The sequence below is a fragment of the Chiloscyllium plagiosum genome, unplaced genomic scaffold (genome assembly GCF_037043375.1).
Source record: "Chiloscyllium plagiosum isolate Xiang-an unplaced genomic scaffold, Cpla_swu_hap1 HiC_scaffold_17, whole genome shotgun sequence".
NCBI lineage: Eukaryota > Metazoa > Chordata > Chondrichthyes > Orectolobiformes > Hemiscylliidae > Chiloscyllium > Chiloscyllium plagiosum.
In genome coordinates, this window is record NW_028270155.1 from 26,094,306 (window position 1) to 26,106,574 (window position 12,269).

Genomic DNA, 12,269 nt, shown 5'->3' on the forward strand with positions numbered 1-12,269 from the left:
AGGAGTTTCACTAGAATGTTGCTTGGGATGGAGAAATTGAGCTCAAAGGAAAATAATTTGGATTATTTTCTTTAGAGCAGAGAAGACGGAGGTAGGGGTGGGGTCATGACTGAGGTGTTTAAGATTATGAGGGGTATGGACTGAATGAATACAGAGCATCTGTTCCCCTCGGTTGAGGGGCAATCATGAGAAGGCATGATTTAGGGTAAGGGTCAGGAGATTCTGAGGGGATATGAGAAAAAAAATGTTTTCATTCAGCAGGTGGTGGGAATCACTGCCGGGGAAGGTAGTGGAGGCTGGAAACCTTACAACCTTTAAAAAATATTTGGTTGAGGATTTCAAATATCATAACATTCACGGAAATGGGACTAATGCAGCAAATTGGGATTCACGCATGTTTAATGGTAGTTATGTTGGTGCAGACTTGATGGGCTAAACGGCCCTTTCTACACTGTTGGAATCTATGAATCTATGGTATTTTGGGCAACAATCCTTTATCAAAAGTAAACTCAATGTGATTGTATTCCCAGAGCATCTTTGTATTTGGACTCAGATTACTCAATCTACTCAATCTTATACTGCTATCCTGTTCAGCATGAAATACTGCGATATGTGGGTCATTGGATGAGAAACCTAAAAATACAAGCTTCCTTAATGTTCTGCAGTTTTAACATGCAGGACTTGATTTAAATATTTTCTGCAGGTTTTCCATCCTCTAGCCAGTCTGATTGTTAAGGTAACTGCCTAACAATGGGAGCGCATAGTGCCATACAGCATGGAAACAGACCCTTTGACCCAAATTATTCATGCTGACCAGGTTTCCTTAACTGAACTAGTCCCATTGGCCTGCATTTGGCCCATATTCTGTACATCTAAACCTTTCCTATTCATGTACCTGTTCAAATGTCTTTGAAATGCTGTAATTGTGCCTGTCTTCACCACCTCCTCTGACAACTTTTTCCATATACGCACCACCCTCTGTGTGAAAAAGCTGCCTGTCAGGTCCCTTTTAAATCTTTCCCTTCTCACTTAAACCTATGCCCTCTAGTTTTGGACTCCTCTGGCCTGGGAAAAAGTCTTTGACTTTTCACTTTATTTATGCCCCTCATGATTTTATAAACCCCTGAAATGTCACATCTCAGCCCCCTATGCTCCTGGGGAAAAAAGTCCTAACCTATCCTTGTAACTCAAACCAGTAGCAGAAGACAGCAGAGCAGCAGCAAGGAAGAGATTGCAGTCAGGAGTCGAATGACAGGATGGGAAAGGTCGCTAACAATTCTGTTTGCAAGGTTGGAAGATATTGGTTGGGGGTTTTGATTCAAGTGGGGAGCCCATCTTTATCAGGGTGAAGGAGGAGGTGGGTTGAAAACTGATTGTTGTCTAAAGAGAACATATGGTGGTGGGATCAGATCATGAGGACAAGGGATGAAACAATAAGGTCATGGTAAAGAAGTTTCTTGGGTGGTCTTCAAGCCTGGAGGGAACACTATGCCTCCTCCTAGGAGAGAAATATAGACAGTGCAGAAAGAGGCCATTCAAACATTGAATCTACACCCAAACCTCCAAAGAGTATCTGACCTAGATCAAGCACTGCCACCCTAATCCCACATTTTACCATGCTAAACCAGCTAGCCTGCACATCCCTGGACACTATGGACAGTTTAGCATAGCCAATCCACCTAACCTGCACACAACAGAAACCCACACAGACAGGGGGAGAACGTGCCAACTCCATACAGACAGTTACCCAAGGCTGGAATCAAACCTGGGTCCCTGGCGCTGTGAGGCAGCAGTACAACCAATGCCCTATTCATCTCTCCCATCTCCTTATACCTGATGGCTTTCCCAGGACCTGGCAATTCTGACAGCCACCAGTTTAAAATCAAGGAATACAACATCCTTAAAAGGTTCAATGACTCTTCACTCCCTGCTGGCAGATTGTCTACCTGCTTATTTTCCCAACTCCATTAAAATTGGAAGTGGGCCATGCCTTAATTATATAAAATATGGATTATTAGTCTTGAAAAACTCAGCTAAATTAAAAACCATGGAATTCGAGCAGAGAGAATCCAGTTAAATTTAAAAATGAACAGGGACTGTTTAAAATGGCCACCAAACTCATTTGGACATCTAAAGGAATATTTCATTGCACTACCTCGACAAAGCTATGCAAGAAGTAATTACCTGGACATTATAATTCATATTCTGGAACATATAACTCACAATTATATCTTTAGTTGTATCTCTATGGGACAACTCACCTGCAGACATTGCTAGTACAAAGACTTAAAACCTGAATCATGCTACAGATGGAGAAGGGCGAAACCGCCCTCTTACATTTCAAGAAGGGCCAGGAGTCCAAAGTGTTAAACAACAGCATGAACATTATTAATGTATTCACTTAGCAGTCAGCAAGGTTTAGCTGAGCTGTTGACCTCCAAATCATTATTATGTCACATGATTGGATACTTAAAGTGATAGTCCAACATACGCAAATACACAGCGCTCACATCCCTACCCCCAACTAGATCAAAAAAGTACAGGGGAAATCTGTCAATAGACCACCAAAGCTCTTTGTGGAAATAAATTATCCCCATTTTGAGCCAACAACTAGGTTTTTATTCATCAAAGCCCATCACATTTTCAGGAAATGATTAGATTAGATTCCCTACAGTGTGGAAACAGGACCTTCAGCCCAACAAGTCCACACCATCCCTCCAAAGAGTAACCCACCCAGACCCATTTCCCTCTGACTAATGCATCTAACAAGATGGGCAATTTAGCATGGCCAATTCACCTGACCTGCACATCTTTGGACTATGGGAGGAAACCGGAGCACCCGGAGGAAACCCACGCAGACACGGGGAGAATGTGCAAACTCCACACAGACAGTTGCCCGAGGCTGGAATCAAACCTGAGACCCTGGTGCTGTGAGGCAGCAATGCTAACCATTGAGCCACAGTGCGATAATGTCAATAAATGCAAAATACTGTCACAAAGACTGTCGCAAACAGATTCACCTAAATCACATTTTGGAAACATATACCGGAGCCAATACTTCAAGGAGGTCAAGTCACATAATTAAAGAAAAGTTAAAACAATAGTTTCAATGAATTTAAAAAAAGAGTTTTGGGGCTGGAATTTATTGTACAGTAACAAACTGGATTGGGTGTTTGGGTCAAGTAGAGGTGGCTTGGAGGGTAGACAAGTCCCACTGGTAGAGAGCACACCTTGCTAGGAGGCTGATACGGCCATACAGATGGTGCTGGAACAGTATTATTGGCCAGGAGGTAGAGAAGTCCTCAATGGATTAGGAACACTTTACTGTTGGGAGTATCCAGGGGTACACAATCTGTTAAGTGGCAGATCAAAGTTTTAAAGGGGACACTGCAGGTTCCCTTATTGAGAAATACAAGGCAGACAGACAAGGGCTGACAGAGCAAATGAAGAAGAGTGGTTGGGATCCATCTCAGACATTAGCACAACAGATAAGCAGAAACGGAATAAAACTAAAATGATAGGAGTAATGTTAGTACACCAATTAGCAGGCCTAACTGAACAAGTAAGTGCCTCCATTAGTGTTGGTGGAGAAAAGACCAGGAACAAGATAAAGAGCTGGAAGACAGAATACAAGAGTTAGGGCAGGAAACAATGTAAATTACTGCAGCCACTCCAAAAGGACACACAGAAGCAGCATACTGGGAAAAGCATGGATACCTCCAAACACCAGCCGGAACACCACGGAACCGCGGGAATCTCGAGGTCAGCAGAGCTGACAACCAGCTGCCCCCATTTGTGAGGGTAAGGGAGGGAGGAATTTACATGCCCGCAGTAAAAGGAGAGGTACTACGGGAATCAGGAACTGCTATATCCATCACAAACCTACCCTTAGCCCACACAAACAAAATGATTCACTTAGCCAGGGTAGGAGGGGATAAAACACCAGCTGACCTAAGTGAAACTACTCTCGTAGAAATAAATAATATATATCTCATGAGATTTTATTGTATGCCAAAATAACGAGGGCACCATAATGGGTAATGATCTCATGAAAGAATATAACGTTTTAATTGACTGTGCAAAAGGGAAATTGATTTGGCCCAGGCAGAACAGTCGGAAGACTGAGATAAGGAAACTTACAAGTCACCTTGAAACTATTAAAGTGGCTACAGTCACTAGTAGGGACTGGAGCCTTGAAAAGGGGGGAATTAGGAGCCATCTGCGCCTCCATCCCTGAACCATTGTCAGGAACAAAGCACAATATAGGTCTAGTTAACATAGATCTGACAAGGGTTCCCGGACCGGAGCATAAGCCCCACCGGCAATACCCAATAAAACCCGAAGCAGGGAAAGCAGCTGTAAAGGTAATGCAAGGACTAATGAAACAGGGAATCCTGAAATAAACCGTAAGTACAACTAACTCCCCAATGTGGCCAGTAATAAAGCCTGATGGGAACTTGATTATACAGGACTAAGTAAGGTCACCCCCAAATTGCATCCCATTGTAGCAGACCTCTCCAACATTTTATAAGACGTGGCCCCTGAGCACAAGATTTTTACTGTTTTAGACATAGCCAATGGGTTCTGGTCTATTCTGTTATACCCTGAGTCCCAGAACAAATTTGCTTTTACAGTAAGGGGCAGACAGTACACGTGGACTTGCCTGGACAAGAGTTACCAACAAGCCCCACTATTCTTCACAGGTTAATGAGTGACATCCTAAAGAGAGTAGATTTACCAGAGGATAGCACTGCCCTCCAATATGTAGATGATATCCTAATTGCCTCAGAGTGCGAGTCTGGACACCAGGAAGCTTTAGGGCTAGCATTGTGGTAATTGGCAATTGCAGGGTTAAAAGTCAGCCCCACAAAGGCACAGATTGGCAAAACACAAGTCCTGTACCTGGCTCACCTCATATCCCAGGGACTGAAGAATTGCCCAGCAACCGCAAGAAGGCAATCCAACAGAAGCCATGACCCGCCATGGTCAGGGGACAGGTGGAGCTTCATACCAGAGTTTGCAAAATTGGCTGAACCAATCCAGAGACTATTTAAAGGAGGCAAGCCTGCCTTGGAACCTGTAATTTGTGGGCCAGAACAGGAGGAGGCATACAGCCAGCTTAAGACTCAACTCATATCAGCTCTCCCAGCTAGAGCTGCTGAACCCCAGCAAGAATTTTCATATCCATTGTAGTAATGAAGGAGAATTTTATTCCGCAGTGGTCACCCAAGACCACAGTAGCAGGAGAAGGCCGGTATGGTACAACTCACCTGCAGAAGGGCCAGTAGTGCATAGCAGCCTTAGACTGTGCTGCTTTGGCCGTTAGGGTCAGCAAGCCCATAGTAATGACAGGGAATGTCATTCTCTACAATAAACTGACCCTAGTAGAAATGCTAAGCACAGGGAAACGGAGGGCTGTTTCCAATATGAGAAGGGCAAAATGGGAGGCAGTTCTTTTACTCCCAGGTTTATCCATGGTAATAGTCAGGGATATGGGAGAAAACCCTGTGGAGGAAATTCCAGACACAGGGGAACTGCACAACTGTGGAGATATAGATGGGGATGAGGATAGGTGCCGAGTAAAAGATACCCCCCTAGACATAGTCAAGGAGAACCTCTTCATGGACGGGTCACGAAAATACATAGCAGGGTGCCCCCCCCCCCCCCCCACCAACAGGATGGCCTGTGGTGAATGATAAATTTGGAACAGTTCTGTCCGGCAGGATTGATGGAAGTCAGTCTGCCCAGGTAGCAGAACTGGTAGCACTCGCTAAAGCACTAGAACTAGCAAAAGGAAAAAGCGTGAATATATATACAGATAGTAAATATGCCTTCAGTATAATCCATGACAACATAGTGGCATGGGGCACAAGAGGGTTCACCACCACAGGGGGAATCGCCTATCAGACACCTGTTAGGAATTCAGGCACGACTGCATGCCAGTGAACAGCCAAAAGAGGCTGCAGTAATAAAAATAAAGGCCTATCAAAAGGAGCCAGCAAAGGGACCCCAAACTGGCTACTATTTAAACGAAACCAAGCCGTAGACCGAGCAGCTCAGAAAGCCCTAGAACAAGTAGACTTTAACGAGACTGCAATAGCCACTATTAAATTAGCAAAGGACACTATCCAAATTCAGCAGCTACAGGAGGACACCCTGCAGTAAGACAAAGAACAATGGAAACTGCAGGGGGCATTCAAAGGGGAGGATGGTGTCTGGAGGCGAGCAGACAAGGTGATAGCACCAGCGTGTATACAGAACACATGGCTTGAACTACACCACGGGAAAATTGGGGGAGGGGCGCTGGGAATACAATAGGTGGAAGGAGGTGAGGTTGATAGGCCGGAGAGGGGGTGGGGTTGGAGAGGTCGGGAAAAAGGTTGCAGGTCAAGAAGGCGGTGCTGAGTCCGAGGGTTGGGTCTGAGATAAGGTGGGGCGAGGGGAAATGAGGAAGCTGGAGAAATCTCCATTCATCCCGTGTGGTTGGAGGATTCCTAGGTGGAAGATGAGGCGCTCTTCCTCCAGGCGTCGTATGGCCAGGGTCTGGCGATGGAGGAGGCCAAAGACCTGCATGTCCTTGGTGGAGTGGGAGGCGGAGTTAAAGTGTCCAGCCACAGGGCGGTTGGGTTGGTTGGTGCGGGTGTCCCAGAGGTGTTCCCTGAAATGTTCAGCAAGTAGGAGACTACATCGGGTGCAGTGGATACAGTAAATGATGTGTAGTGGAGGTGCAGGTGAATTTGCGACAGATATGGAAGGATCCATTGGGGCCTTGGAGGGAGGTGAGGGGGGAGGTGTGGGCGCAAGTTTTGCACTTCTTGCGGTTGCAAGGGAAGGTGCTAGGAGTGGAGGTTGGGTTGGTGGGGGGTGTGGACCTGATGAGGGAGTCACAGAGGGAGTGGTCTCTCCGGAATGCTAATAGGGGTGGGGAGGGAAATATATCCTTGGTAGTGGGGTCTGTTTGGAGGTGGCGGAAATGATGGAGGATAATACAATGTATCCGGAGGTTGGTGGGGTGGAGGGTGAGGACCAGTGGGGTTCTGTCCTGGTGATGATTGGAAGGACGGGGTTCAAGGACGGAGGTGCAGGAAGTGGAGGAGATGTGGTGGAGAGCATTGTTGACCACGTCGGAGAGGAAATTGCGGTCTTTGAAGGAGGAGGCCATTTGTGTTGTTCGGTAGTGGAACTGATCCTCCTGGGAGCGTATGCGGCAGAGGCGAAGGAATTGGGAATATGAGATGGCGTTTTTAGAGGGGGCAGGGTGGGAGGAGGTGTAATCTAGGTAGCTGTGGGAGTCGGTCGGTTTGTAGTAAATGTCTGTGTTGAGTTGGTCGTCTGAGATAGAAATGGAGAGGTCTAGGAGGGGGAGGGAGGAGTCTGAGACTGTCCAGGTAAATTTGAGATCTGGGTGGAAGCTGTTAGTAAAGTGGATGAATTGTTCAACCTCCTCGTGGGAGCACGAGGTAGCACCAATACAATTATCGATGTAGCTGAGGAAAAGGTGGGGGATGGTGCCAGTGTAGCTGCGGAAGACGGACTGTTCCACATATCCGATGAAGAGGCAGGCATAGCTGGGGCTCATGCGGGTGCCCATGGCTACTCCTTTGGTTTGGAGGAAGTGGGAGGACTGGAAGGAGAAGTTGTTAAGAGTGAAGACGAGTTCAGTCAGTTGAAGGAGGGTGTCAGTAGAAGGATACTGGTTGGGTCGGCCGGAGAGGAAGAAGCAGAGGGCTTGGAGGCCTTTGTGATGGCGGATGGAAGTGTATAGGGACTGGATGTCCATCGTGAAGGTAAGGCGTTGGGGGCCGGGGAAGCGAAAATCATGGAGGAGGTGGAGGGCGTGGGTGGTGTCCCGAATGTAGGTGGGGAGTTCTTGGACTAAGGGGGACAGGACCGTGTCGAGGTATGCAGAGATGAGTTCAGTGGGGCAGGAGCAGGCTGAGACAATGGGTCGCCCGGGGCAGTCAGGTTTGTGGATTTTGGGCAGGAGGTAGAAACGGGCGGTGCGGGGTTGTGGGACTATGAGGTGGGAGGTGGTGGATGGGAGATCCCCTGAGGTGATGAGGTTCTGGATGGTCTGGGAGACGATGGTTTGGTGGTGGGAGGTGGGGTCATGGTCAAGGGGCAGAAGGAGGAGTTGTCCGCGAGTTGGCGTCTAGCTTCAGCAGTGTAAAGATCGGTGCGCCAAACTATCACTATACCTCCCTTGTCTGCCGGTTTGATGGTGAGATTGGGGTTGGAGCGGAAGGCTGCGCATTTTGAGGGTGAGGTTGGAGTTGGTGAGAGGAGTGGACAGGTTGAGATGGTCAATGTCGCGGTGGCAATTGGATATGAAGAGATCAATGGTGGGTAAGAGGCCAGCACGGGGTGTCTCGGTGGATGGGGTGTGTTGGAGGCGGCAGAAGGGGTCGTCAGAGGGTGGGCGAGAGTCCTGGTTGAAGAAGTAGGCACGGAGGCGAAGGCGACGGAAAAACATGCTCGATGTCTAGCCGCGTGTCGAACCCATTGATCCGGGAGCGTAGGGGGATGAAGATGAGGCCTCTGCTGAGGACTGATCGTTCATCCTCAGAGAGGGGGAGGTCTGGAGGGATGGTGAAAATACGGCAGGGCTGGGAGCTAGGACCTGGGACCTGGTGTGGGGCTGGAGCTGGGAGTGGGGGCAGAGTTAGTCGTGGGGGCGGAGTTGGTCATGGGGGCGGAGTTAGTCGTGGGAGTGGCGTAGCATGCGGTGTGGTCCTTGAGCAGGTGAGTGACGTTACTGGGGGCGGAAATGGCTGCGGCGACGGCAGCTCTGGGGGCGGAAGTGGCTGCAGCGATGGTGAATGCGGAGGCTGCATGGTTGGTGGTGGCTGTTGTCCGTGCGGCGTGGGTGCGGAAGTAACGTCACCATTCGCCATGACGGTGGTGGCTGCAGCGGCCACGTGGGCAATGGCGCCTGAGCGGTTCCGGAGGTTGCGAGAAGGTTCAGGAACAGTCAAGGAATCCGGAGTGTGGGGGTGAGTACATGAAAGTTTTTGTACTTACTTTCTTTGATGTTCGATATGGCTAGGAAAAAGCGTTTGTTCAGTACATGAATTCTTCTGAGGATGAAGAACAGCAAAGGTCCTTTGCAGGTCTGAGAGAGTGTTGTCCTGAGCTGGGGCAGGGCTGACTGCAGGGAGTGTAGGTAGCGGTGCATGGCTGTGAGCGTGGAGCAGAGGATCCAGAGGGAGGTCTGTTGCTGGAGGTTTCCGATTTGTTGCAGGTACTGGTTGTCCTGGTTGAGTCCAAACTGTGTTGGTCTGAATGTAGTCTGGAGTCCATGCGGGGTCAGTTGGTTCCGTAGGCAGGTGCTGAGGAAGGAGATGTGGCTGTGGTAGCGAGATGTGGCCAGGTACTGCTGCAGATGCATGGTTTGTACACATCATAACCCAGGGTGACCCATAAATGTTAGGATGGGATACCAGCCCAGACCTAGGGAACCCTAGGAACACCTTCAGATAGATTTTACAGGACCACTATCACCTTCCTGTGGGAAAACATACTGCCTGGTCATCATCGATGAGTTCACTTGGTAGGTAGAAGCATTCCCGACCAAACGCTGCACTGCGACCACTGTGGCCAGAATATTAGTGGAGGAGGTAATCCCTAGGTTGGGGGTTGGGGGACCTACCCCTTGAGATCAACTCTGACCAAGGGACACATTTTGCAGGAAGAGTCATGAAGACTGTATGCCAAGCAATCGGCATTAGACAGAAATTTCACATTCCCTATCACCCCAGAGCTCAGGGATGGTAAGAGAGAATGAACAGAACGCTGAAAAATGCTTTAGCAAAGGCTATGCAAGCCTCATGCAGAACATGGGCTGATGTGCTGCTGGCCATACTGATGAAATCAAGAGCCTCTGTGAATCAGGCAACTGGGCTAACACCATATGAATTAATGACCGGGCGAGCAATGCAATTGCCAGAGACAATAATCACATATGGCACAGATGTGGCTCCACTAAAAGACAGAATTCAGTGTGTTGGGGAGATTTCACTGCGGTGTTTAATGTAGGGCTAGGGTGGGTGACACTTCCAGCCCTGAAATGGTTAACAACAGCCAAGCGAGCTGCTGCAGGCGATTGCATGACTGCTGGAGCTTGTAAGGGATATGCATAATGTTAATTAAATCTTGGAGCCTGTAAATACCAGCCAGTATCAATTGCCCCATCGAAACTCGGGATTAATAAAGAAACTGATCGGAATCTGTAACTGTTAGACAAGTGTGAATTGCTCTATCGGAACCTGTAACTAGTGAGTGTGAATGGCTCTATTTAAGTCTAAAGTTGATAAGTGTAATTGACAATTTAGTTAAACTAAAACTATTGAAAATGGCTAGTCTGTCAGACGCATAGTAATTCCTTGAAACAATGGACTATTGAATACGGGATCGGAACCGCTCCCGGGGATGGCTGAGCCATTGTCAAGCACAGCAGGAGCTGGACAGGCACTTCGATGCGGCCAATAGGAGGACGGATCCCCAGCGCGCGCAGATGAATGGACCAATGGGGAAGGCGAACTGACCGGGGACTCCAGGCAGCGCGAAGTATATTTGTGTCAACTTTGAACGGGAAGGCAGAACGCCTTCTCCAACGAATGCATGCCTGTTGATTCGTTGTATCAGTTAAGATTCTGGTGGTGAGAAGGGCTCTGCCAGTGAGATCCTTTATGCACGCCCGGACTCTCTGCCGCACCGCACTCTGCCCTCGAAGCGGCTGCGGGGGGGACGAGACTGTCACACACCTCCTTCTGGAATGTGCCTATGCAGAGGAAGTCTGGAGAGGAATGCAGTGGTGTCTGTCGAGGTTCGTCCCGAGCAGCGCCGTGACGCGGGACTCCGTGCTCTACGGCCTGTTCCCCGGGACGCACACCGAGACGAACATCAACTGCGCCTGGAGGATCATCAACTCGGTGAAGGACGCTCTCTGGGTGGTCCGAAACCTGTTGATCTTCCAGCTGAAGGAGTTGACCCCGACTGAGTGTTGCAGACTGGCACATTCCATGGTCCAGGACTACGTGTTGAGGGACGCGCTGAAGCTTGGGGCAGCTGCCGCCAAGGCGCGGTGGGGAAAGACCACCGTCTAACATCTGCCTGCCTAATGAAGAACAGGGGGCCCACGCAGTCATTTGGGCTCCGCTGGCGTCTGAGCTCAATGTAATCGCACTAACCTGTGAATATGAATGATTACCCTGTTTCGATACGTAAAGAAATGGAATGTTTACAGAATGATGACAAGTCCAATTGTATAGATTAAATATATATGAATAAAGTATATTTTTGAAATTAAAAAAAAATCAGTTAAGATTCTGTGAATAAACTGCTGTCTGCGTCTAATCATAGTTGCCCGTGTGAGTCTCTCCTTCCAAAAGAACACGCAAAGACGGGACCCTCCGGGTCCGTCTTAACAAGTGATATGTTATAGAATTAAGTGCCCAATTGAAAGGGATGCAGAAATCTGTAATTGACAAACAGGACAGAAAGGGCAAGGCAGGGGAACTCGAAGTCAGGTGATTCTCTGTTGGAGTTTGCACATTCTCCCCGTGTCTGCGTGGGTTTCCTCCGGGTGCTCTGGTTTCCTCCCACAATCCAAAAATGTGCAGGTTAGGTGAATTGGCCATGCTAAATTGCACGTAGTATTAGGTGAAGAGGTAAATGGGTCTGGGTGGTTGCACTTCAGCGGGTCAGTGTGGACTTGTTGGGCTGAAGGGCCTGTTTCCACACTGTAAGTAATCTAATCTAGTCTTCCCTGAGGTGCCAGCAGCAGAAAGCTGCGTCTGAGTTCGAGCACTGCCCGACAAACCAGGCTTTGCCCCAAAATGGAATCGGCCATATGACGTGGTCATAAGTGGGAGCACCTGTGCCTGCCTGGACATTAAAGGGAAAGGCACATGGTAGCATTGGACCCAACTAAAGCTATTTAAAGACTCCTGTGACCAAACTAATGTCATTGACCATTCCCCAGGTGCAAACAGCAAAGGCATCCTGGGAAGAGTACCGAAAACGCAACAGAACAAGCCACACAGGAGCATGACTGCACCTCCTGACAGAGAGACATTTTACTGATAACTTTATCTTTACCTACAAGATGTATATGTTTGCATGTATTTCATTGTATTTGGGTGTTACAATTGTCTCAAGCATACCAGGTTTTGAGGATAACCTCTTCTGTAAAACCCACCTAAGTTTGCATGGGAACCAAATTGTCTGCTACCCATTGGTGCGATCAGTAGACACCTCACGACACCTCG

General features: G+C 48.3%; 1 protein-coding gene across 1 annotated transcript in view; it reads right to left on the reverse strand.

Moving 5' to 3' along the window:
* The window catches only part of LOC122558718 (polycystin-1-like protein 2), a 136,323-nt gene that overhangs the window by 9,048 nt on the left and 115,006 nt on the right, over nt 1–12,269 (reverse strand). The gene's annotated exons all lie outside the window — the stretch shown is intronic.